This window comes from Drosophila mojavensis, unplaced genomic scaffold (genome assembly GCF_018153725.1).
Source record: "Drosophila mojavensis isolate 15081-1352.22 unplaced genomic scaffold, ASM1815372v1 contig_141, whole genome shotgun sequence".
In the NCBI taxonomy this organism is placed as follows: Eukaryota; Metazoa; Arthropoda; class Insecta; order Diptera; family Drosophilidae; genus Drosophila; species Drosophila mojavensis.
This window is the reverse complement of record NW_025318673.1, coordinates 23,189-47,838: the sequence shown is the minus strand read 5'-3', so window position 1 is coordinate 47,838 and position 24,650 is coordinate 23,189. Positions and strand designations below refer to the sequence as shown.

The following is a 24,650-nucleotide window of genomic DNA, read 5'->3' as shown; positions in this document are numbered from 1 at the left end:
GTGGTCCGTGCAGTAAGTCGTCTAATTGGCAGGCAGTCCTCGTCACTGCCATCCAGATCAATTGCGCCCAGCTGCGCAGTCTTCTTTTTGGGGCTGTCGCCTTTCTCCGCAGTCCTCTTTGGCTGCTCTTTCACTTGCAAGTGGCTTCGCGCCACTTTTAATAGCATCTTTTGCTTTAAAATAATCAGCAACCGAAGATTGCGAGGCAGATGAAATTTTCGTTTTTAATAGCTGAGCCGCAGCTCGAGAAGTTGATGGTTGTGCCATAACCACATTTTTCTTCACTGGCACTTTCGATGGCGTGGGCGCAGGCGCTAGTGGCTGCGAGTCGAGTAAAGACTCGACTTCCACGTCCATATCCTCGTCACCGTCATCTGCAGTATAGCCCCTAGGCATTGCAGCAATTTAATTTGCAAAAATTAATTGCAAAAACACCGATTTTAATAGATTTTTTTTTTCTGTTCGTTTTTTCTGTTTGTATGTCTAGGCAGAACACACAATAATGATCCCCATCCCTTCCTATCTCATTCATGATCAGCTGACCTGCAGCTGCATGACGAGGGGAAGAGGGTACGGAGATACTTTTTATTCAAACAATACTTTACAATAGCATTTCTTAAGAATATGAGTAGCGCCTATAAGATACTTAAAAATATACAAAAGGTCAATATTTACCGAAACTTTTCATTAAATGAATCAATTTAAATGGCCATAAGAGCACAAAAATAACAGTGCAGCTTAATGTTACAAAATACTTATAAAAGAGCAATTTAAAGATAATACAAATTAACAATAAAGTGCTTGAGTAACTAATAAACGACTAAATAGATAAGTAAGATATAAGTTTAACAATAGTAATTAATGGCATTAATTAATATAATTCAATTTTTTTTTTTTTTTTTTTCCATTAAAAAGCATCTACAAGATGCACAGAGAAAATAGCCCAAAGCGGCCGATTGGAATAATAGAGAAAATTCGAGACAAAGTCTGGTCATTTTCTCCAACATGGGATTAAGCTAAAATTAACTTAAATTACAAAATGTTTATGATAATTAATATAGATAATTAAATAAAAATAGTTTAACAATTCATTTTGGCAGTTTTGATTTCATTAATATTCATTCGATATATCGCAAGAGTAACTGAGTAAGTGACGATGCACCCCTGGCATTGTGCCTATCGGAGTGCATAATCAAAACAAAAACAAAAAACAGCTGATTGGGAATTGCATTACATGCAAATTTTATGCTGCTGATTGGTAAGTTTAAATATTAATAAATAAATAAGTGAAATTAATTATATGAACAATTAATATTAATTAATTATTATCTTTTTATGTATATGTGGCTGCTAGCATACGAAATACAGGCGGGCGCAATACTGTAGACAGCGGAATTTCATTAAGTGCAAGCTGACTAGCAGGTGAGTTTTGCAAAATAAAAAATTAGCAATTGTAAAAGTGATATTAATAAAGTTAATAATTGACATTAATTAATTATTATCTTTATATATAATCAGCTGCTACCATACAAAGTGCAGAGGGGCGCGAAAATGGAAATGTCAGAATTGCATTAGTTGCAAGCTGACTAGCAGGTAAGTGAATTTTACAGAGTTGAATAAAAACATTAAAAGATTATTAATGTTGATTTTTTCTTTGCAGAATACATGAAGTACAGCAAGGAGGCTTATCCAAGTGGGCTGCACAGCCAAGAGGGCGCGTATTTAAATTAGTTTTAAGTAGGTTTAAGATGTGAATTTTAAGCGCAAGCGCCATCACATATGTTTGCCGCACATATATATGTATGTGCCGAAAATAAAATTTTTGAATTGTCAATTAGTGTTAATACTTAACTTTGATCTCTATGTGATCTAAATAGTACCCTATAGGCAGCAAGTGGTGATGGTGGTGGTAGTGGCCGCGGCATTGGCGCAATACCCTCGAAAACAGGTAGTCGTTGCGGCTGGTGGGCTGCTGCTTGTGCAGCTTCGTTGTGTTGCTGAGCCTCCCGTCGGCGAAGGAATCGTTCTCTGCTTTCAGCTACTTCGTCGGCTTCTCTTTGTAGTTGTCTCTGGGTGCGTAGAGCAATGTCATTGGCCAAATGCATGTTTACGAGACTCGTGTATCTGGCCAATGTTATCCGCTGTGGGATGAACGGGTCGTAGGCAATGTTTTTGGCCAAGTTGTTGGTATGGACCCGGAGTCGATCATAGTATTTGGCGCAGAGATTGTTGAATATATCATCCGCAGATGAAACTTCCAAATCAGCTCTGATGCGCGCGTTCGAAACAAAGTACTGAGCACCAGAAATGGCTCTCAGAGCTTTGTTGTGTACGACTCGAATGCGGCTGAATTGCGCCTCAGATAGCAGAGCGCCCCATACAGGCAGCGAGTATTGCCAAAGTGGAGCAACTAGCTGCTTGTAAATAATGACTTTTGTTCTGAGCGTCAATTTGCTATCTTTGTTAATGAGCCAATCTATCTTTTTAAGCCTAGCCCTGACCCTAGTAACGACCGTAGTGACATGTTGTGAGAATCGTAGTTTTGTGTCTAGAGTAACGCCCAAATACGAATGCGAGGTGCCATTCTCAATAGTTTCGTTGCCAATGCGAATCGCCTGATATGGCGCTATGACTCTAAGAGTATGCATGATATGCATAGTCTTGTTTGCATTAATTGTAATGCACCACTTGCTCGCCCATTCAGCCAATCTATCCATGTAAGCTTGCTGTTGATTAAGCGCATCTGCTTGACGAAAGTCTGCCGAAAGAACGATGACGTCATCAGCATAAGTAGCTATAAGAATCCCACGCAGACAAGTTGGCCTTGGCATATCGCTGGTGTATATATTATACAATATTGGCCCAAGCAAGCTACCTTGCGGCACTCCAGCGTGAATCTGTTTGATTCCTGAGCGACAGCCACCGTGACACTCAACAATGAAAGTGCGATCTGCTAGATAGCAACAGAGGATGCGATAGAGAGCATCCGGCAAAAGCCTCTTAAGCTTATACTTCAAGCCTGTATGCCACACTCGATCAAAGGCTTCTTTGATGTCCATATATACAGCAGAGCAGTATTTGTGGTCATCAAACGCTTTAATAATGTATTGGGTGACTCGACCCAATTGCTGTTCAGCTGAATGCGCCTTGCGGAAACCAAACTGATGGTTTGGAATCGCATTTACAAGAGTGTCTTCATCCAGCATACGGCTCAAAATCAGATACTCGAGTATCTTTGAGAGGCCAGATAGCAGACTTATGGGCCTGTATGATGCAACATGGTGCGTAGGCTTGCCAGGCTTATGCACCATCTTTACCATCGCTAGCTTCCAGCAAGAGGGGAAATGACCCAATCTAAAAGAGTTATTGCATATCATAACAAGATACAAAACAGCCTTCAATGGCAGCGCTTTAATTGTGTGGTTGTCAATTTGATCCAATCCAGCCGCTTTTTTGTTCTCTAGCGTGCTGATGTGACTGATGACCTCAGCCGCAGTGACTGGCCGAAATGAGACTGAAGCAGTCAAAGATGGCTGGCTAACTTGAGCCTCGATTTCAGCCAGAACACTGGGCGGCGTAGTCACGATTGGCTGAAAACGCTGCTCAAGACTAGCAGCAAACGTTTCGGCCTTTTCGGCAGTTGTCTTGCACCAGACGTTTTGCGCATTAGAGCCATTGCCGCTGGAGGACTTCAATAGCGGTAGATTTGGGGCAGGCTGCCGCTTGATCTCATTGGTCAGTCGCCAGAGCTTCTGCATACTATATCTATCAGTTGGATCGATAGATCTAAATAGCTCTTCCTCATACTTCTGCCTAGCATATATGAGCTCTTTGCGTATGCGATTCGACAGCCTGTTGCAGAGCATCTTGAGCATCGGATTGCGATTGCGAGTGAGATAGCGCTTGACTTGCTTATGGGCGTCGATGAGTTGCAGAGTCTGTCTATCTACGCGAAATCTAGTCCTCGTTATTTTGCGTGGGTGCTGTGCATTCGCATAGTTTGCAGCATCTTCAATGTTTCGGACAAAAATATTCATCGCATCATCAATATCGTCTGCACAGTTGATCTCAGTGTTGAGCAAAATTTTGTCATTTAGATAGCTCTGAAATTTGTTGATGTTAGCATTCAAATCTAGCAAGTGGCCTTTTGCTCTGCTGGTGACAGGCTTCTCAACCAGCTGGACTTGCAACGGGAGATGATCAGAGCTAAGCTCGAAAGAGTCAGTGATGGCCAGCAAATCTCGCCTGATGCCTTTAAAAAGCGCAAAGTCAATGGCAGACGGAGTTTGGCGTGAATTAAACGGAAAATGGGTGGGCGACCCAGTTGCCAGAATGTTGCAATTCACTTGTAGAATACTATTGACTAGCGTTCGGCCACGGAGACAAGATCTGGCGTTGCCCCACCACTGACTTTTCGCATTCCAGTCACCACCGACTATAAAAGTGTCACCCAGAGAAGATAGCAGGTTGTTGAAATCTTGCCCAGACCAGATAACTTGCGGCGGGCAGTAGATTGAGACAATATTAATGTGACGGCCATTTTGCAGGCTGACTGAGACTTCGACAGATTGATGCGAGTCGTTAGATGTAAAGCGCATAGCATAATGGCATATATGTTGTTTAATTATAAAGGCTGCACCTCCTCTGCGCCTGTTTGAGGGGTGATTTGCTAAATAAACAATATAGCCATTAATAGCAATGCTATCGCTATCAGTCAGATGCGTCTCAGACACTAGCATTATGTCTACATCGTGCTTGAAGAGATACAGATTGAGCTCATTTAGTTTGTTCTTTACACCGGCGGCATTCCAGAAAGATATTTTGATGTTATTGACACGTTGAGTTACAGCAGGCTGCAGTGCAGCGTTGCGTCTACTGGCACTTGGGGAAGTGGATACGTTACTAGACATTTGAAGGCTCATTGGGACCAACTCTGGCCATCAAGAAGGCAAAGACAGTGGTCATCATCTCAATGAGTTTATCTAATTTAGCCTCTAATCTAGAGCTAACTTGTACTGGCATGCTTGGCATATTCGCATTTATTGGCTGCTCGAAACGTTGAAAATGAACACCCCCACTAACTGGATGCGCACCCCCATCTATTGGTTGCGAATGTCTACGGCGCGTACTCAGACTACGGCTACGTTTTGGCTGCGGCGGCCGCTGTGCGCTTGCCTGTCTTGGCAAGCGGACTTGTTGCTGCTGCTGTTGTTGTTGATGCTGTTGCAAAAGTTGTTGTTGCTGGCTATGTTTGGTGGCTTTTTGCCTCGACTGACGCTGTTTGCTGCTAATAGCTGCCGGTCCGACAGGCTGAGCAAATTGAAGGCCCGCCCGAAGGGCAGCCGAATAACTGGGCCCTGCACTAACAGTTTGCGGTCGTGACTGAGGGGGGGCTTGCTGTAAAAGATTTGGCATATTAGACATGTTTGGCATATTTGCTCGACTGCTCTGAGCAGCAGTAGTGGCAGCTGGCTTGGCTAAGTTGCTAATGACTTTAGCTAGTTGCGTGGCACTCTCATTTTCGCGTCTTTTGCACGCTTCTTTATAAGAAGGGCAGCCTTTGTAGCTCGCGGCATGTGGGCCGGAGCAATTGGCGCACTTCGCTGGAGTTTGGTCGCCTTTTTGCTTGCCACAGTCCGTGGAAGCATGATTGGCGCCGCACTTGACGCAGGCAAAGGGGCGACGGCAGTAATTTTTAGTGTGCCCGAACTTTTGGCACCTATGGCATTGAGCAATTTCATTTGTTTTATACGGCCGCTCAATTTTGACACGCTGGTTGCCAATGGCCGTAACTTGTAGCAATTCTGCGTTATTTTCGCTGACGGCCAACTCAACCTCAAAGAGATCGAGAGGCTCTTTTGAAAATCGAGACTTAATGCCTCTTAAAAAGCGGACTTCGTGCCCTAATTTGGCCAACTGCTCACGGATATAGTGATCCGGAGTGGAGAAGTGCAAGTGCCGAATAATGGCTCTATAGCCGCGCTCGCATTTTAATTGAAATGTGTGATTTTCAATTGCATTAGCATCGAGGTACTTTACCAATTTGCGGTGCGTGGCGACGTCCTTGCACTGGACACGAATGCCGTGGTTTGCAGCCGGCTTGGTTGAATAGTTGTCCTGGCCAATAGCATCATCCAGGCGTATTAGCAGAGGCATAATATCCGTGACGTTGGCAAGAAATAGCGGCGCTGGCTTCGCACTTGGTTGAACACGGCTGGCTCCAGTTGTAGTGGCAGCGGCTGCAGCAGTAACAGCGGCAGCAGTAGTAACAGCTGTAGCGGCAGCATTAGGTGGCATAATTTGCACTTTTGCAGCTGTACAAACTTTATTGGCAAGGCAAGTTGCCTCTCGCTGCGTGTCCTCAGTCCTGGTGGTCCGTATTAAGTCGTCAATTGGCAGGCAGTCCTCGTCACTGCCATCCAGATCAACTGCGCCCAGCTGCGCAGTCTTCTTCTTGGGGCTGTCGCCTTTCTCCGCAGTCCTCTTTGCTGCTCTTTCATTTGCAAGTGGCTTCGCGCCACTTTGAATAGCATCTTTAGCTTTAAAATAGTCAGCGACCAAAGATTGCGCTGAAGTTGAAGCTTTTGATTTTAATAACTGAGCCGCAGCTCGAGAAGTTGATGGTTGTGCCATAACCACATTTTTCTTCACCGGCACTTTCGATGGCGTGGGCGCAGGCGCTAATGGCTGCGAGTCGATTAATAATTCGACTTCCACGTCCATATCCTCTTCACCGTCATCTGCAGTATAGCCCCTAGGCATTGCAGCAATTTAATTTGCAAAAATTAATTGCAAAAACACCGATTTTAATAGATTTTTTTTTTTTTTTTTTTTTTTTTTTCTGTTCGTATGTTACAAGAGAACACACATTGATGATCTCCGCTTCTTCGCATCTCATACATGATCAGCTGACCAGCAGCTGCATGGCGAGGGGAAGATAGTACGGAGATACTTTTTATTCAATTAATACTTCACAATAGCATTTCTTATGAATATAAATAGCGCCTATGAGATAATTAAAATCTAAAAAAGGACTATATTTATCGAAACTTATCATTAAATGATTAAATTTAAATGGCCATAAGTGCACAAAAATAACAGTGCAGCTTAATTTTACAAAATACTTATAATAGAGCAATTTAAAGATAATAGAAATTAACAATAAAGTGCTTGGGTAACTGATTAACGACTAAATAGATAAGTAAGGTTTAAGTTTAACAATAGTAATAGATAGCATTAATTAATATAATTCAATTATTTCATTAATAAGCATCTACAAGATGCACAGAGAAAAGTAGCCCAAAGTGGCCAATTGGAATAAAAGAGAAAAGTCGAGACAAAGTCTGGTCATTTTCTCAAGTATGGGCTTGAGCTAAAATTAGCTTAAATTACAAAAAGTTAAGACAGCTGATTGGAAATTGCATTAAATGCAAATTTTATGACTGATCCCTATGTGATCTAAATAGGACCCTATAGGCAGCAAGTGGTGATGGTGGTGGTAGTGGCAGCGGCATTGGCGCAATACCCTCGAAGACAGGTAGTCGTTGCGGCTGTTGGGCTGCTGCTTGTGCAGCTTCGTTGTGTTGCTGAGCCTCCCGTCGGCGAAGGAATCGCTCCCTACTTTCAGCTATTTCATCGGCCTCCCGTTGTAGTAGTCGCTGGGTGCGTAGAGCAATGTCATTGGCCAAATGCGTGTTTACGAGACTCGTGTATCTTGCCAATGTTATCCGCTGTGGGATGAACGGGTCATAGGCAATGTTTTTGGCCAAGTTGTTGGTATGGACCCGGAGTCGATCATAGTATTTGGCGCAGAGATTGTTGAATATATCATCCGCAGACAGGACTTGCAACTCAGCTCTGATGCGCGCGTTCGAAACAAAGTACTGAGCACCAGAAATGGCTCTCAGAGCTTTGTTGTGTACGACTCGTATGCGGCTGAATTGCGCCTCAGATATCAGAGCTCCCCATACAGGCAGCGAGTATTGCCAAAGTGGAGCAACTAGCTGTTTGTAAATAATGACTTTTGTTCTCAGCGTCAATTTGCTATCTTTGTTAATGAGCCAATCTATCTTTTTAAGCCTAGCCCTGACCCTAGTAACGACCGTAGTGACATGTTGTGAGAAGCGCAGTTTCGTATCTAGAGTAACACCCAAATATGAATGAGAAGTGCCATTTTCAATGGTTTCGTTGCCAATGCGAATAGCCTGATATGGCGCTATAACTCTAAGCGTATGCATGATATGCATAGTCTTGTTTGCATTAATTGTAATGCACCACTTGCTCGCCCATTCAGCCAAACTATCCATATACGCCTGCTGCTGACTGAGCGCGACTGCTTGTCGAGAGTCAGCCGAAAGAACGATGACGTCGTCAGCATAAGTGGCAATCAATATCCCACGTAGGCGAGTTGGCCTTGGTATGTCGCTGGTGTATATATTATACAAGATAGGCCCGAGCAAGCTACCTTGAGGCACACCAGCGTGAATTTGCTTGATTCCTGAGCGACAGCCACCGTGACACTCAACAATAAACGTCCGATCAACTAAATAGCAGCAGAGGATGCGGTAGAGAGCATCCGGCAATATCATCTTGAGCTTATATTTCAAGCCTGTATGCCACACTCGATCAAAGGCTTCCTTGATATCCATATAGACAGCAGAGCAGTATTTGCGGTCATCAAACGCTTTAATAATAAATTGAGTAACTCGACCCAATTGCTGCTCAGCTGAATGCGCCTTGCGGAATCCAAATTGATGATTTGGAATCGCATTTACAAGAGTATCTTGCTCCAGCATACGGCTCAAAATCAGATACTCAAGTATCTTAGAGAGGCCAGACAGCAGACTTATTGGCCTGTATGATGCAACATGGTGCGTAGGCTTGCCAGGCTTATGCACCATCTTCACCACAGCTAGCTTCCAGCTCGAGGGGAAATGACTCAGTCGTAGTGAGTTGTTGCAAATGAGCACAAGATACAACACGGCCTTCAATGGCAGCGCTTTAATAGTGTGATTATCAATTTGATCCAATCCAGCAGCTTTTTTGTTCTCTAGCGTGCTGATGTGACTGATGACTTCAGCCGCAGTGACTGGCCGAAATGAGACTGAAGCAGTCGAAGATGGCTGGCTAACTTGAGCCTCGATTTCAGCCAGAACACTGGGTGGCGTAGTCACAATAGGTTGAAAACGCTGCTCAAGACTTGCAGCAAACGTTTCGGCCTTTTCGGCAGTTGTCTTGCACCAGACGTTTTGCGCATTAGAGCCATTGCCGCTGGAGGACTTCAATAGCGGTAGATTTGGGGCAGGCTGCCGCTTGATCTCGTTGGTCAGTCGCCAGAGCTTCTGCATACTATATCTATCAGTTGGATCGATAGATCTAAATAGCTCTTCCTCATACTTCTGCCTAGCATATATGAGCTCTTTGCGTATGCGATTCGACAGCCTGTTGCAGAGCATCTTGAGGATCGGATTGCGATTGCGTGTGAGATAGCGCTTGACTTGCTTATGGGCGTCGATGAGTTGCAGAGTCTGTCTATCTACGCGAAATCTAGTCCTCGTTATTTTGCGTGGGTGCTGTGCATTCGCATAGTTTGCAGCATCTTCAATGTTTCGGACAAAAATATTCACCGCATCATCAATATCGTCTGCACTGTTGATCTCAGTGTTGAGCAAAATTTTGTCATTTAGATAGCTCTGAAATTTGTTGATGTTAGCATTCAAATCTAGCAAGTGGCCTTTTGCTCTGCTGGTGACAGGCTTCTCAACCAGCTGGACTTGCAACGGGAGATGATCAGAGCTAAGCTCGAAAGAGTCAGTGATGGCCAGCAAATCTCGCCTGATGCCTTTAAAAAGCGCAAAGTCAATGGCAGACGGAGTTTGGCGTGAATTAAACGGAAAATGGGTGGGCGACCCAGTTGCCAGAATGTTGCAATTCACTTGTAGAATACTATTGACTAGCGTTCGGCCACGGAGACAAGATCTGGCGTTGCCCCACCACTGACTTTTCGCATTCCAGTCACCACCGACTATAAAAGTGTCACCCAGAGAAGATAGCAGGTTGTTGAAATCTTGCCCAGACCAGATAACTTGCGGCGGGCAGTAGATTGAGACAATATTAATGTGACGGCCATTTTGCAGGCTGACTGAGACTTCGACAGATTGATGCGAGTCGTTAGATGTAAAGCGCATAGCATAATGGCATATATGTTGTTTAATTATAAAGGCTGCACCTCCTCTGCGCCTGTTTGAGGGGTGATTTGCTATATAAACAATATAACCATTAATAGCAATGCTATCGCTATCAGTCAGATGCGTCTCAGACACTAACATTATGTCTACATCGTGCTTGAAGAGATACAGATTGAGCTCATTTAGTTTGTTCTTTACACCGGCGGCATTCCAGAAAGATATTTTGATGTTATTGACACGTTGAGTTACAGCAGGCTGCAGTGCAGCGTTGCGTCTACTGGCACTTGGGTAAGTGGATACATTACTAGACATTTGAAGGCTCATTGGGACCAACTCTGGCCATCAAGAAGGCAAATACAGTGGTCATCATCTCAATGAGTTTATCTAATTTAGCCTCTAATCTAGAGCTAACTTGTACTGGCATGCTTGGCATATTCGCATTTATTGGCTGCTCGAAACGTTGAAAATGGACACCCCCACTAACAGGATGCGCACCCCCATCTAAAGGTTGCTGATGCCTACGGCGCGTACTCAGACTACGGCTACGTTTTGGCTGCGGCGGTCGCTGCGCGCTTGCCTGCCTAGGCAAACGAACTTGTTGCTGTTGTTGTTGTTGCTGCTGTTGTTGTTGTTGCTGGCTAACTTTGGTGGCTTTTTGCCTAGACTGACGCTGTTTGCTGCTAATAGCTGCCGGTCCGACAGGCTGAGCAAATTGAAGGCCAGCCCGAAGAGCCGCCGAATAACTGGGCCCTGCACTAACAGTTTGCGATCGTGACTGAGGGGGGGCTTGCTGTAAAAGATTTGGCATATTAGACATGTTTGGCATATTTGCTCGACTGCTCTGAGCAGCAGTAGTGGCAGCTGGTTTAGCTAAGTTGCTGATGACTTTAGCTAGTTGCGTGGCACTTTCATTTTCGCGCTTCTTGCACGCTTCTTTATAAGAAGGGCAGCCTTTGTAGCTCGCGGCATGTGGGCCGGAGCAGTTGGCACACTTCGCTGGAGTTTGGTCACCTTTTTGCTTGCCACAGTCCGTGGAAGCATGATTTGCGCCGCACTTGACGCAGGCGAAGGGGCGACGGCAGTAATTTTTTGTGTGCCCGAACTTCTGGCACCTATGGCATTGAGCAATTTCGTTGGTTTTATACGGCCGCTCAATTTTGACGCGCTGATTGCCAATGGCAGTTATTTGCAGCAAATCGGCATTGTTTGCGCTGGCGGCCAACTCAACCTCGAAGAGATCAAGAGGCTCTTTTGAAAATCGAGACTTAATGCCTCTTAAAAAGCGGACTTCGTGCCCTAACTTGGCCAACTGCTCACGAATATAGTGATCCGGAGTGGAGAAATGCAGATGCCGAATAACAGCTCTATAGCCGCGCTCGCATTTCAATTGAAATGTGTAATTTTCAATTGAATTTGCGTCGAGATATCTTACCAACTTGCGGTGCGTGGCAACGTCCTTGCACTGGACACGAATGCCGTGGTTAGCAGCAGGCTTGGTGGAGTAATTGTCCTGGCCAACAGCGTCATCCAGTCGTAATAGCAGAGGCATAATATCCGTCACGTTGGCGATAAATAGCGGCGCTGGCTTTGCACTCGGTTGCTCACGGCTGGCTCCGGTTGTAGTGGCAGCGGCTGCAGCAGTAACAGCGGCAGCAGTAGTGACAGCTGCAGCGGCAGCATTAGGTGGCATAGTTTGCACTTTTGCAGCTGTACAAACTTCATTGGCAAGGCAAGTTGCCTCTCGCTGCGTGTCCTCAGTCCTGGTGGTCCGTATTAAGTCGTCAATTGGCAGGCAGTCCTCGTCACTGCCATCCAGATCAACTGCGCACAGCTGCGCAGTCTTCTTCTTGGGGCTGTCGCCTTTCTCCGCAGTCCTCTTTGCTGCTCTTTCGTTTGCAAGTGGCTTCGCGCCACTTTTAATAGCATCTTTAGCTTTAAAATAGTCAGCGACCAAAGTTTGCGCTGAAGTTGAAGCTTTTGATTTTAATAACTGAGCCGCAGCTCGAGAAGTTGATGGTTGTGCCATAACCACATTTTTCTTCACCGGCACTTTCGATGGCGTGGGCGCAGGCGCTAATGGCTGCGAGTCGATTAATAATTCGACTTCCACGTCCATATCCTCTTCACCGTCATCTGCAGTATAGCCCCTAGGCATTGCAGCAATTTAATTTGCAAAAATTAATTGCAAAAACACCGATTTTAATAGATTTAAATTTCTATTTTTTTTTTTTTTTTTTTTTTTTCTGTTCGTATGTCTACAAAGAACACACATTAGTGATCTCCGCCTCTTCCCATTCTCGTACATGAACAGCTGACCTGCAGCTGCATGATGAGGGGAAGAGTACGGGGATACTCTTTATTTATTTAATACTTCACAATAGCATTTTTTTATAAATATAAATAGCGCCTATGAGATAATTAAAATCTAAAAAGGACTATATTTGTCGAAACTTTTCATTAAATGATTAAATTTAAATGGCCATAAGTGCACAAAAATAACAGTGCAGCTTAATGTTACAAAATACTTATAAAAGAGCAATTTAAAGATAATACAAAATAACAATAAAGTGATTGAGTAACTAATAAACGACTAAATAGATAAGTGAGATATAAGTTTAACAATAGTAATAGATGGCATTAATTAATATAATTCAATTATTTCATTAAAAAGCATCTACAAAATGCACGGAGAAAATAGCCCAAAGTGGCCAATTGGAATAATAGAGAAAAGTCGAGACGAAGTCTGGTCATTTTCTCCAACATGGGCTTAAGCTAAAATTAACTTAAATTACAAAAAGTTTATGATAATTAATATAGATAATTAAGTAAAAATAGTTTAACAATTCATTTTAGCAGTTTTGATTTCATTAATATTCATTCGATATATCGCCAGTGCAATTGAGTAAGTGACGATGCACCCATGGCTTTGTGCCTATTGGAGTGCATAATCAAAACAAAAACAAAAAAAACAGCTGATTGGGAATTGCATTAAATGCAAATTTTATGCTGCTAATTGGTAAGTTTAAATATTAATAAATAAATAAGTGAAATTAATGATATTAATAATTAATATTAATTAATTATTATCTTTTTATATATATGTGGCTGCTATTATACGAAATGCAGAGGGGCGCAATACTGAAGATAGCGAAATTGCATTAACTGCAAGCTGACTAGCAGGTGAGTTTTTTGCAAAAGTAAAAAAGTTAACAATTATGGAAAAAAGTGATATTAATAAATATTAATAATTAATATTAATTAATTATTATCTTTATATATAAACAGCTGCTACCATACAAAGTGCAGAGGGGCGCAAAACTGGAAATAGCAGAATTGCATTAATTGCAAGATGACTAGCAGGTAAGTGAATTTTGCAGAGTTAAATAAAAACATTAAAAGATTATTAATGTTGATTTTTTCTTTGCAGAGCACATCAACTACGGCAAGGAGATTTAGCCAAGTGGGCTGCACAGCCAATAGGGCGCATATTTAAGTTAGTTTTTAGTTAATTTAAAATGTGCATCTTTAGGCGCAAGTGCCGTCAGATATGTTCGCTGCACATATATATATATATGTGCCGAAAATAAAATTTTGTAATTGTAACTGAGTGTTTAAATAGTGTAATTACTTAACTCTGATCCCTATGTGATCTAAATAGGACCCTATAGGCAGCAAGTGGTGATGGTGGTGGTAGTGGCCGCGGCATTGGCGCAATACCCTCGAAGACAGGTAGTCGTTGCGGCTGGTGGGCTGCTGCTTGTGCAGCTTCGTTGTGTTGCTGAGCCTCCCGTCGGCGAAGGTATCGTTCTCTGCTTTCAGCTACTTCGTCGGCTTCTCTTTGTAGTTGTCGCTGAGTGCGTAAAGCAATGTCATTGGCCAAATGCGTGTTTACGAGACTCGTGTATCTTGCCAATGTTATCCGCTGTGGGATGAACGGGTCGTAGGCACAATGTTTTTGGCCAAGTTGTTGGTATGGACACGGAGTCGATCATAGTATTTGGCGCAGAGATTGTTGAATATATCATCCGCAGATAAAACTTCCAAATCAGCTCTGATGCGAGTGTTCGAAATAAAGTACTGAGCACCAGAAATGGCTCTCAGAGCTTTATTGTGAACGACTCTAATGCGGCTGAATTGGGCCTCAGATAGCAGAGCGCCCCCATACAGGTAGCGAATATTGCCATAATGGGGCAACTAGCTGCTTGTAAATGATGACTTTAGTTCTTAGAGTCAATTTACTGTCTTTGTTGATGAGCCAATCTATCTTTTTAAGCCTAGCCCTAACCCTAGTAACGACCGTAGTGACATGTTGTGAGAAGCGCAGTTTTGTATCTAGAGTAACGCCCAAATACGAATGAGAAGTGCCATTTTCAATAGTTTCGTTGCCAATGCGAATAGCCTGATATGGCGCTATAACTCTAAGCGTATGCATGATATGCATAGTCTTGTTTGCATTAATTGTAATGCACCACTTGCTCGCCCATTCAGCCAAACTATCCATATACGCTTGCTGCTGACTGAGCGCATCTGCTTGTCGAGAGTCTGCCGAAAGAACAATGACGTCATCAGCATAAGTAGCAATCAAAATCCCACGTAGACGAGTTGGCCTTGGTATGTCGCTGGTGTATATATTATACAAGATTGGCCCGAGCAAGCTACCTTGAGGCACACCAGCGTGAATTTGCTTGATACCTGAGCGACAGCCACCGTGACACTCAACAATAAACGTCGATCAACTAAATAGCAGCAGAGGATGCGGTAGAGAGCATCCGGCAATAGCATCTTGAGCTTATATTTCAAGCCTGTATGCCACACTCGATCAAAGGCTTCCTTGATATCCATATAGACAGCAGAGCAGTATTTGCGGTCATCAAACGCTTTAATAATAAATTGAGTAACTCGACCCAATTGCTGCTCAGCTGAATGCGCCTTGCGGAATCCAAATTGATGATTTGGAATCGCATTTACAAGAGTATCTTGCTCCAGCATACGGCTCAAAATCAGGTACTCAAGTATCTTAGAGAGGCCAGACAAAGACTTATTGGCCTGTATGATGCAACATGGTGCGTAGGCTTGCCAGGCTTATGCACCATCTTCACCACAGCTAGCTTTTTTTCTGTTCGTATGTTACAAGGCAGAACACACATTGATGATCTCCGCTTCTTCGCATCTCATACATGATCAGCTGACCTGCAGCTGCATGGCGAGGGGAAGATAGTACGGAGATACTTTTTATTCAATTAATACTTCACAATAGCATTTCTTATGAATATAAATAGCGCCTATGAGATAATTAAAATCTAAAAAGGACTATATTTATCGAAACTTTTCATTAAATGATTAAATTTAAATGGCCATAAGTGCACAAAAATAACAGTGCAGCTTAATGTTACAAAATACTTATAATAGAGCAATTTAAAGATAATAGAAATTAACAATAAAGTGCTTGGGTAACTGATTAACGACTAAATAGATAAGTAAGGTTTAAGTTTAACAATAGTAATAGATAGCATTAATTAATATAATTCAATTTTTTTTTTTTTTTTTTTCCATTAAAAAGCATCTACAAGATGCACAGAGAAAAGTAGCCCAAAGTGGCCAATTGGAATAAAAGAGAAAAGTCGAGACAAAGTCTGGTCATTTTCTCAAGTATGGGCTTGAGCTAAAATTAGCTTAAATTACAAAAAGTTAAGACAGCTGATTGGAAATTGCATTAAATGCAAATTTTATGACTGATCCCTATGTGATCTAAATAGGACCCTATAGGCAGCAAGAGGTGATGGTGGTGGTAGTGGCAGCGGCATTGGCGCAATACCCTCGAAGACAGGTAGTCGTTGCGGCTGTTGGGCTGCTGCTTGTGCAGCTTCGTTGTGTTGCTGAGCCTCCCGTCGGCGAAGGAATCGCTCCCTACTTTCAGCTATTTCATCGGCCTCCCGTTGTAGTAGTCGCTGGGTGCGTAGAGCAATGTCATTGGCCAAATGCGTGTTTACGAGACTCGTGTATCTTGCCAATGTTATCCGCTGTGGGATGAACGGGTCATAGGCAATGTTTTTGGCCAAGTTGTTGGTATGGACCCGGAGTCGATCATAGTATTTGGCGCAGAGATTGTTGAATATATCATCCGCAGACAGGACTTGCAACTCAGCTCTGATGCGCGCGTTCGAAACAAAGTACTGAGCACCAGAAATGGCTCTCAGAGCTTTGTTGTGTACGACTCGTATGCGGCTGAATTGCGCCTCAGATATCAGAGCTCCCCATACAGGCAGCGAGTATTGCCAAAGTGGAGCAACTAGCTGTTTGTAAATAATGACTTTTGTTCTCAGCGTCAATTTGCTATCTTTGTTAATGAGCCAATCTATCTTTTTAAGCCTAGCCCTGACCCTAGTAACGACCGTAGTGACATGTTGTGAGAAGCGCAGTTTCGTATCTAGAGTAACACCCAAATATGAATGAGAAGTGCCATTTTCAATGGTTTCGTTGCCAATGCGAATAGCCTGATATGGCGCTATAACTCTAAGCGTATGCATGATATGCATAGTCTTGTTTGCATTAATTGTAATGCACCACTTGCTCGCCCATTCAGCCAAACTATCCATATACGCCTGCTGCTGACTGAGCGCGACTGCTTGTCGAGAGTCAGCCGAAAGAACGATGACGTCGTCAGCATAAGTGGCAATCAATATCCCACGTAGGCGAGTTGGCCTTTTTTCTGTTCGTATGTCTACAAAGAACACACATTAGTGATCTCCGCCTCTTCCCATTCTCGTACATGAACAGCTGACCTGCAGCTGCATGATGAGGGGAAGAGTACGGGGATACTCTTTATTTATTTAATACTTCACAATAGCATTTTTTTATAAATATAAATAGCGCCTATGAGATAATTAAAATCTAAAAAGGACTATATTTGTCGAAACTTTTCATTAAATGATTAAATTTAAATGGCCATAAGTGCACAAAAATAACAGTGCAGCTTAATGTTACAAAATACTTAAAAAAAAGAGCAAATTAAAGATAATTCAAAATAACAATAAAGTGCTTGAGTAGCTGATAAAAGACTAATTAGATAAATAAGATATAAATTTTAACAATAGTAATAGATAGCATAATTAGTATAATTCAATTTTTTTTTTTTTCAATTAAAAAGCATCTACAAGATGCACTGAGAAAATTAGCCCAAAGTAGCTAATTGGAATTATGGAGAAAAATCGAGACAAAGTCTGGTCATTTTCTCCAATATGGGCATAAGCTAAAAATAGTTTAAATTACAAAAAATTAATTATAATTAATATAGATAATTAAAAAAAATATTATAATTTTTATTTTGGGGTGTTTTTGTTTTTATTATTTTTTTGATATTTTGTTAGAGTATCCGAGGGGAAGGTGAGGGAGCCCCGGGGGCCTTGCTCTTTTGGGTTTCTATAAAAAAAAAAAAAAAAAAAAAAAGGTGTGGGGGGTGTATTACATGCAAATTTTATGCTGCTGATTGGTAAGTTTAAATATTAATAATTTTCTGTTTGTATGCCTTGACAGAACACACATTAATAATCTCTCTTTCCTCCATTCTCGCCCATAACAGCTGACCAGCAGCTAAATGGAGAGGAGGAGAGAATAGAGAGATATTCTTTATTCATATAATACTCTTCGTTAGCATTTTTTTTGAATTTACATGGCGCCTTAAGTTACTTAGGTCGATATTAGCCGAAACTTGCTCACATGAGCTGTTTAAATAGTCGCAAGTGCAACATTAAATTGCTGTGCAGCATTGCGTTACATATTATACAAAAGAGCAGATCAAAAACAAAAATGAATAACATTTGATGTGCTTAAATAACTAGTTTAAAACTATTGAGTAGGTTTAGTTATAATTATTATGTAGATTAAAACAATAACAATTGATACAATTAATTAATTCATTTTACTTTTAATTCTATTTGTAGGAACACCTATAAGATGCGCAACAAACTTAGCAGTGAGAAGATCCGCTAATTGGATTTAGAGAGAAGAGTCGGGACATCGTCCGGTCATTTTCTCCATACTTGTCTAAGCTAATATAACTTTTAATTAAATTCTTGAACTTATATCTATAATTCTTTTCATTTTATCACCTTTATTTCAGTCTAAAAAGTTAAATTAAACCGCAAGTGCAATTTAGGAGAGATTGTGCAGCTGTGCGTTTATACGTTTATCGGGATGCATAAATCAAAACAAAAGGTAATTATCGAAAAATGCATAAATGGCAATGGGAATTTACAATTAGTTATAAAATGTGAGTAATAGTGCTTAAAAATTTACTAGTATATACTATTATAGCTAATAATTATTTATTAAATGGTAAGCTTTCATTTCATTAATATTCTTATATATTCATTTCATAGCGATATTTGTGCAAAAATATCACAAGTGCTATCACATATGTGGTTTCAGTTGCAATATTACTAATATTATTTTTAATTTGGAATAATATAGTTTATAGTTGATTAAGAAATAATAAATTTGAATTCCAATAAGTTTTTCTTTTCATTTTGTCTTATAGAACTATCGCAAAAAAAAAAAAACAATCGCGAAGAGAGGTTGTGCACCCCTGGTATGCATATCGATATGCACAGATAAAAACATATGTTTGAAGAACATATGATGAAAAGGCAGAGTGCAATTTATTGCAAAAGTTGCAACTGAAAGAGATGAGTATGGATTCTAATAAGAATACTGAGATAATTATTAATAATTAGATATTAATTAATAAATTATTCATCTGTTTCAGCAATTTCTCCCAAGTGCAAGTGAACGTGTGTTCGACAGGCCGAAGAAGTGAGTGACGCAAAATGGCTGCGAGGTAATGTTAATTATACATATATATATAAGTGTTTATACTTAATGTTGTTTTGTTTTTATTTGCAGGGAATCATCCGGTGGAACGAGAGGTAGCAGCTGAGAAGACTCCACATCCCAATCACCGAGCAGTGCCGCCAGTTTAGTTAAGTTGATTGTGTAGTTTAAGCCAGTGCATTGTAGTGTTGTTTTGCTGCATGTGTGTATGTGCATACGTGCCAAATAAAACTTTAATTGAATATAAAATTCAATTTGAGTTTTATTTGTTAGGATACCCTTTGCAGATAGGATATGTGAGGACGACCAGTTTCCAGGTAAGTTGCTTGCATATACCAATGGCCAATTTGAATTTTAATGCAGATTTATGTTCTTTTTTAGCGTATATGCTTGCAATCAGTTGCTGGGGAAGGACCAGCCTGCATCGGCCGAAGAATCTCCTGGATTTGTGTTGTGTGTGCGCGAAGTGCTCGCTGTGGGTGGCAGTGGCGCCAGTTGCCGAAAGATTGGCAGGCGCGACTGCGAGGCAGTAGCGTCACCTATATTTTGTATCGCCCCAGAGGTGGGAGTGTGTGGGACTGCGTCATACGATGGCGCGCCGTTGCGACGAGCCTCATTTCTGCGTCGCGCTGCCATTCTGCGAAGATTTTCGCTGGAGTTGCGGTTTTTTCTGTTCGTATGTTACAAGAGAACACACATTGATGATCTCCGCTTCTTCGCATCTCATACATGATCAGCTGACCAGCAGCTGCATGGCGAGGGGAAGATAGTACGGAGATACTTTTTATTCAATTAATACTTCACAATAGCATTTCTTATGAATATAAATAGCGCCTATGAGATAATTAAAATCTAAAAAAGGACTATATTTATCGAAACTTATCATTAAATGATTAAATTTAAATGGCCATAAGTGCACAAAAATAACAGTGCAGCTTAATTTTACAAAATACTTATAATAGAGCAATTTAAAGATAATAGAAATTAACAATAAAGTGCTTGGGTAACTGATTAACGACTAAATAGATAAGTAAGGTTTAAGTTTAACAATAGTAATAGATAGCATTAATTAATATAATTCAATTATTTCATTAATAAGCATCTACAAGATGCACAGAGAAAAGTAGCCCAAAGTGGCCAATTGGAATAAAAGAGAAAAGTCGAGACAAAGTCTGGTCATTTTCTCAAGTATGGGCTTGAGCTAAAATTAGCTTAAATTACAAAAAGTTAAGACAGCTGATTGGAAATTGCATTAAATGCAAATTTTATGACTGATCCCTATGTGATCTAAATAGGACCCTATAGGCAGCAAGTGGTGATGGTGGTGGTAGTGGCAGCGGCATTGGCGCAATACCCTCGAAGACAGGTAGTCGTTGCGGCTGTTGGGCTGCTGCTTGTGCAGCTTCGTTGTGTTGCTGAGCCTCCCGTCGGCGAAGGAATCGCTCCCTACTTTCAGCTATTTCATCGGCCTCCCGTTGTAGTAGTCGCTGGGTGCGTAGAGCAATGTCATTGGCCAAATGCGTGTTTACGAGACTCGTGTATCTTGCCAATGTTATCCGCTGTGGGATGAACGGGTCATAGGCAATGTTTTTGGCCAAGTTGTTGGTATGGACCCGGAGTCGATCATAGTATTTGGCGCAGAGATTGTTGAATATATCATCCGCAGACAGGACTTGCAACTCAGCTCTGATGCGCGCGTTCGAAACAAAGTACTGAGCACCAGAAATAGCTCTCAGAGCTTTGTTGTGTACGACTCGTATGCGGCTGAATTGCGCCTCAGATATCAGAGCTCCCCATACAGGCAGCGAGTATTGCCAAAGTGGAGCAACTAGCTGTTTGTAAATAATGACTTTTGTTCTCAGCGTCAATTTGCTATCTTTGTTAATGAGCCAATCTATCTTTTTAAGCCTAGCCCTGACCCTAGTAACGACCGTAGTGACATGTTGTGAGAAGCGCAGTTTCGTATCTAGAGTAACACCCAAATATGAATGAGAAGTGCCATTTTCAATGGTTTCGTTGCCAATGCGAATAGCCTGATATGGCGCTATAACTCTAAGCGTATGCATGATATGCATAGTCTTGTTTGCATTAATTGTAATGCACCACTTGCTCGCCCATTCAGCCAAACTATCCATATACGCCTGCTGCTGGCTGAGCGCGACTGCTTGTCGAGAGTCAGCCGAAAGAACGATGACGTCGTCAGCATAAGTGGCAATCAATATCCCACGTAGGCGAGTTGGCCTTGGTATGTCGCTGGTGTATATATTATACAAGATAGGCCCGAGCAAGCTACCTTGAGGCACACCAGCGTGAATTTGCTTAATACCTGAGCGACAGCCACCGTGACACTCAACAATAAACGTCCGATCAACTAAATAGCAGCAGAGGATGCGGTAGAGAGCATCCGGCAATATCATCTTGAGCTTATATTTCAAGCCTGTATGCCACACTCGATCAAAGGCTTCCTTGATATCCATATAGACAGCAGAGCAGTATTTGCGGTCATCAAACGCTTTAATAATAAATTGAGTAACTCGACCCAATTGCTGCTCAGCTGAATGCGCCTTGCGGAATCCAAATTGATGATTTGGAATCGCATTTACAAGAGTATCTTGCTCCAGCATACGGCTCAAAATCAGATACTCAAGTATCTTAGAGAGGCCAGACAGCAGACTTATTGGCCTGTATGATGCAACATGGTGCGTAGGCTTGCCAGGCTTATGCACCATCTTCACCACAGCTAGCTTCCAGCTCGAGGGGAAATGACTCAGTCGTAGTGAGTTGTTGCAAATGAGCACAAGATACAACACGGCCTTCAATGGCAGCGCTTTAATAGTGTGATTATCAATTTGATCCAATCCAGCAGCTTTTATGTTCTCTAGCGTGCTGATGTGACTGATGACTTCAGCCGCAGTGACTGGCCGAAATGAGACTGAAGCAGTCGAAGATGGCTGGCTAACTTGAGCCTCGATTTCAGCCAGAACACTGGGTGGCGTAGTCACAATAGGTTGAAAACGCTGCTCAAGACTTGCAGCAAACGTTTCGGCCTTTTCGGCAGTTGTCTTGCACCAGACGTTTTGCGCATTAGAGCCATTGCCGCTGGAGGACTTCAATAGCGGTAGATTTGGGGCAGGCTGCCGCTTGATCTCGTTGGTCAGTCGCCAGAGCTTCTGCATACTATATCTATCAGTTGGATCGATAGATCTAAATAGCTCTTCCTCATACTTCTGCCTAGCATATATGAGCTCTTTGCGTATGCGATTCGACAGCCTGTTGCAGAGCATCTTGAGGATCGGATTGCGATTGCGTGTGAGATAGCGCTTGACTTGCTTATGGGCGTCGATGAGTTGCAGAGTCTGTCTATCTACGCGAAATCTAGTCCCTCGTTATTTTGCGTGGGTGCTGTGCATTCGCATAGTTTGCAGCATCTTCAATGTTTCGGACAAAAATATTCACCGCATCATCAATATCGTCTGCACTGTTGATCTCAGTGTTGAGCAAAATTTTGTCATTTAGATAGCTCTGAAATTTGTTGATGTTAGCATTCAAATCTAGCAAGTGGCCTTTTGCTCTGCTGGTGACAGGCTTCTCAACCAGCTGGACTTGCAACGGGAGATGATCAGAGCTAAGCTCGAAAGAGTCAGTGATGGCCAGCAAATCTCGCCTGATGCCTTTAAAAAGCGCAAAGTCAATGGCAGACGGAGTTTGGCGTGAATTAAACGGAAAATGGGTGGGCGACCCAGTTGCCAGAATGTTGCAATTCACTTGTAGAATACTATTGACTAGCGTTCGGCCACGGAGACAAGATCTGGCGTTGCCCCACCACTGACTTTTCGCATTCCAGTCACCACCGACTATAAAAGTGTCACCCAGAGAAGATAGCAGGTTGTTGAAATCTTGCCCAGACCAGATAACTTGCGGCGGGCAGTAGATTGAAACAATATTAATGTGACGGCCATTTTGCAGGCTGACTGAGACTTCGACAGATTGATGCGAGTCGTTTTTTCTGTTCGTATGTCTACAAAGAACACACATTAGTGATCTCCGCCTCTTCCCATTCTCGTACATGAACAGCTGACCTGCAGCTGCATGATGAGGGGAAGAGTACGGGGATACTCTTTATTTATTTAATACTTCACAATAGCATTTTTTTATAAATATAAATAGCGCCTATGATATAATTAAAATCTAAAAAGGACTATATTTGTCGAAACTTTTCATTAAATGATTAAATTTAAATGGCCATAAGTGCATAAAAATAACAGTGCAGCTTAATGTTACAAAATACTAATAAAAAGAGCAAATTAAAGATAATTCAAAATAACAATAAAGTGCTTGAGTAACTAATAAACGACTAAATAGATAAGTAATATATAAGTTTAACAATAGTAATAGATGGCATTAATTAATATAATTCAGTTTTTTCATTAAAAAGCATCTACAAGATGCACAGAGAAAATAGCCCAAAGTGGCCAATTGGAATAATAGAGAAAAGTCGAGACAAAGTCTGGTCATTTTCTCCAACATGGGCTTAAGCTAAATTTAACTTAAATTACAAAATGTTTATGATAATTAATATAGATAATTAAATAAAAATAGTTTAACAATTCATTTTGGCAGTTTTGATTTCATTAATATTCATTCGATATATCGCAAGAGTAACTGAGTAAGTGACGATGCACCCCTGGCATTGTGCCTATCGGAGTGCATAATCAAAACAAAAACAAAAAACAGCTGATTGGGAATTGCATTACATGCAAATTTTATGCTGCCAATTGGTAAGTGTAAAAATTAATAGATAAATAAGTGAAATTAATGATATTAATAATTAATATTAATTAATTACTGTCTTTTCATATATATAGCTGCTATTATACGAAATGCAGAGGAGCGCAGATATTGAAGATAGCGAAATTGCATTAACTGCAAGCTGACTAGCAGGTAAGTGAGTTTTGCAAAAGTGAATAAAAGTTAACAATTATGGATTATAAAAGTGAAGTTAATGATATTAATAATTAATACTAATTAATTATTATCTTTTATGTATACAGCTGCTGCCATATAAAGTGCAGAGGGGCGCAAAACCGAGATAGCAGAACTGCATTAATTGCAAGCTGACTAGCAGGTAAGTTAATTTTGCAGAAGTTAATAAAAACATTAAAAGATTATTAATGTTGATTTTTTCTTTGCAGAGCACATCAACTGCGGCAAGGAGATTTAGCCAAGTGGGCTGCACAGCCAATAGGGCGGATATTTAAGTTAGTTTTTAGTTAATTCTTTTTTTTTTTTTTATTATTTTTTTTTTTTTTTTTTTTTTTTTTGTTGAATAGTCACGTCTGCTCGAGGCTGTGCCGTAGACTGACTGACTATATTTATTTATTTACTGCTATACTACTGTATAATATAGTAAATTTGTTGACGCCTACTGTGTGTAGGTCTCAAATGTGAGTGTTACATTAAATGTGAAGTGACATACAAAAGTAGTTTGATTAATTTTGTGTAAATTTGTTGACGCCTACTGTGTGTAGATCTCAAATGTGAGTGTTACATTAGATGTGAAGTGACATACAAAAGTAGTTTGATTAATTTTGTGTGAATTTGTTGACGCCTACTGTGTGTAGATCTCAAATGTGA

The 24,650-nt window shown here is 41.3% G+C and overlaps 4 long non-coding RNA genes across 4 annotated transcripts; 3 read left to right on the top strand and 1 right to left on the bottom strand.

Moving 5' to 3' along the window:
- Positions 1–721: 721 nt before the first annotated feature.
- On the top strand, positions 722–13,715 carry LOC26527212. The gene is made up of 5 exons (XR_006356566.1): positions 722–832; positions 916–1,258; positions 1,355–1,422; positions 1,519–1,593; positions 13,615–13,715. It is a non-coding gene; the product is annotated as an uncharacterized LOC26527212 (long non-coding RNA).
- Positions 13,716–17,696: 3,981 nt separating this feature from the next.
- On the bottom strand, positions 17,697–18,689 carry LOC116804594. The gene is made up of 2 exons (XR_004364590.2): positions 18,296–18,689; positions 17,697–18,235 (listed from the first exon to the last, which is right to left on the bottom strand). It is a non-coding gene; the product is annotated as an uncharacterized LOC116804594 (long non-coding RNA).
- A 74-nt stretch (positions 18,690–18,763) lies between these two features.
- Positions 18,764–19,568, top strand: LOC26528362. The gene is made up of 4 exons (XR_006356567.1): positions 18,764–18,875; positions 18,952–19,023; positions 19,089–19,333; positions 19,398–19,568. It is a non-coding gene; the product is annotated as an uncharacterized LOC26528362 (long non-coding RNA).
- A 3,751-nt stretch (positions 19,569–23,319) lies between these two features.
- Positions 23,320–24,287, top strand: LOC26528071. Its single transcript, XR_001448735.3, has 4 exons — positions 23,320–23,794; positions 23,882–23,957; positions 24,068–24,141; positions 24,209–24,287. It is a non-coding gene; the product is annotated as an uncharacterized LOC26528071 (long non-coding RNA).
- Positions 24,288–24,650: the final 363 nt, after the last annotated feature.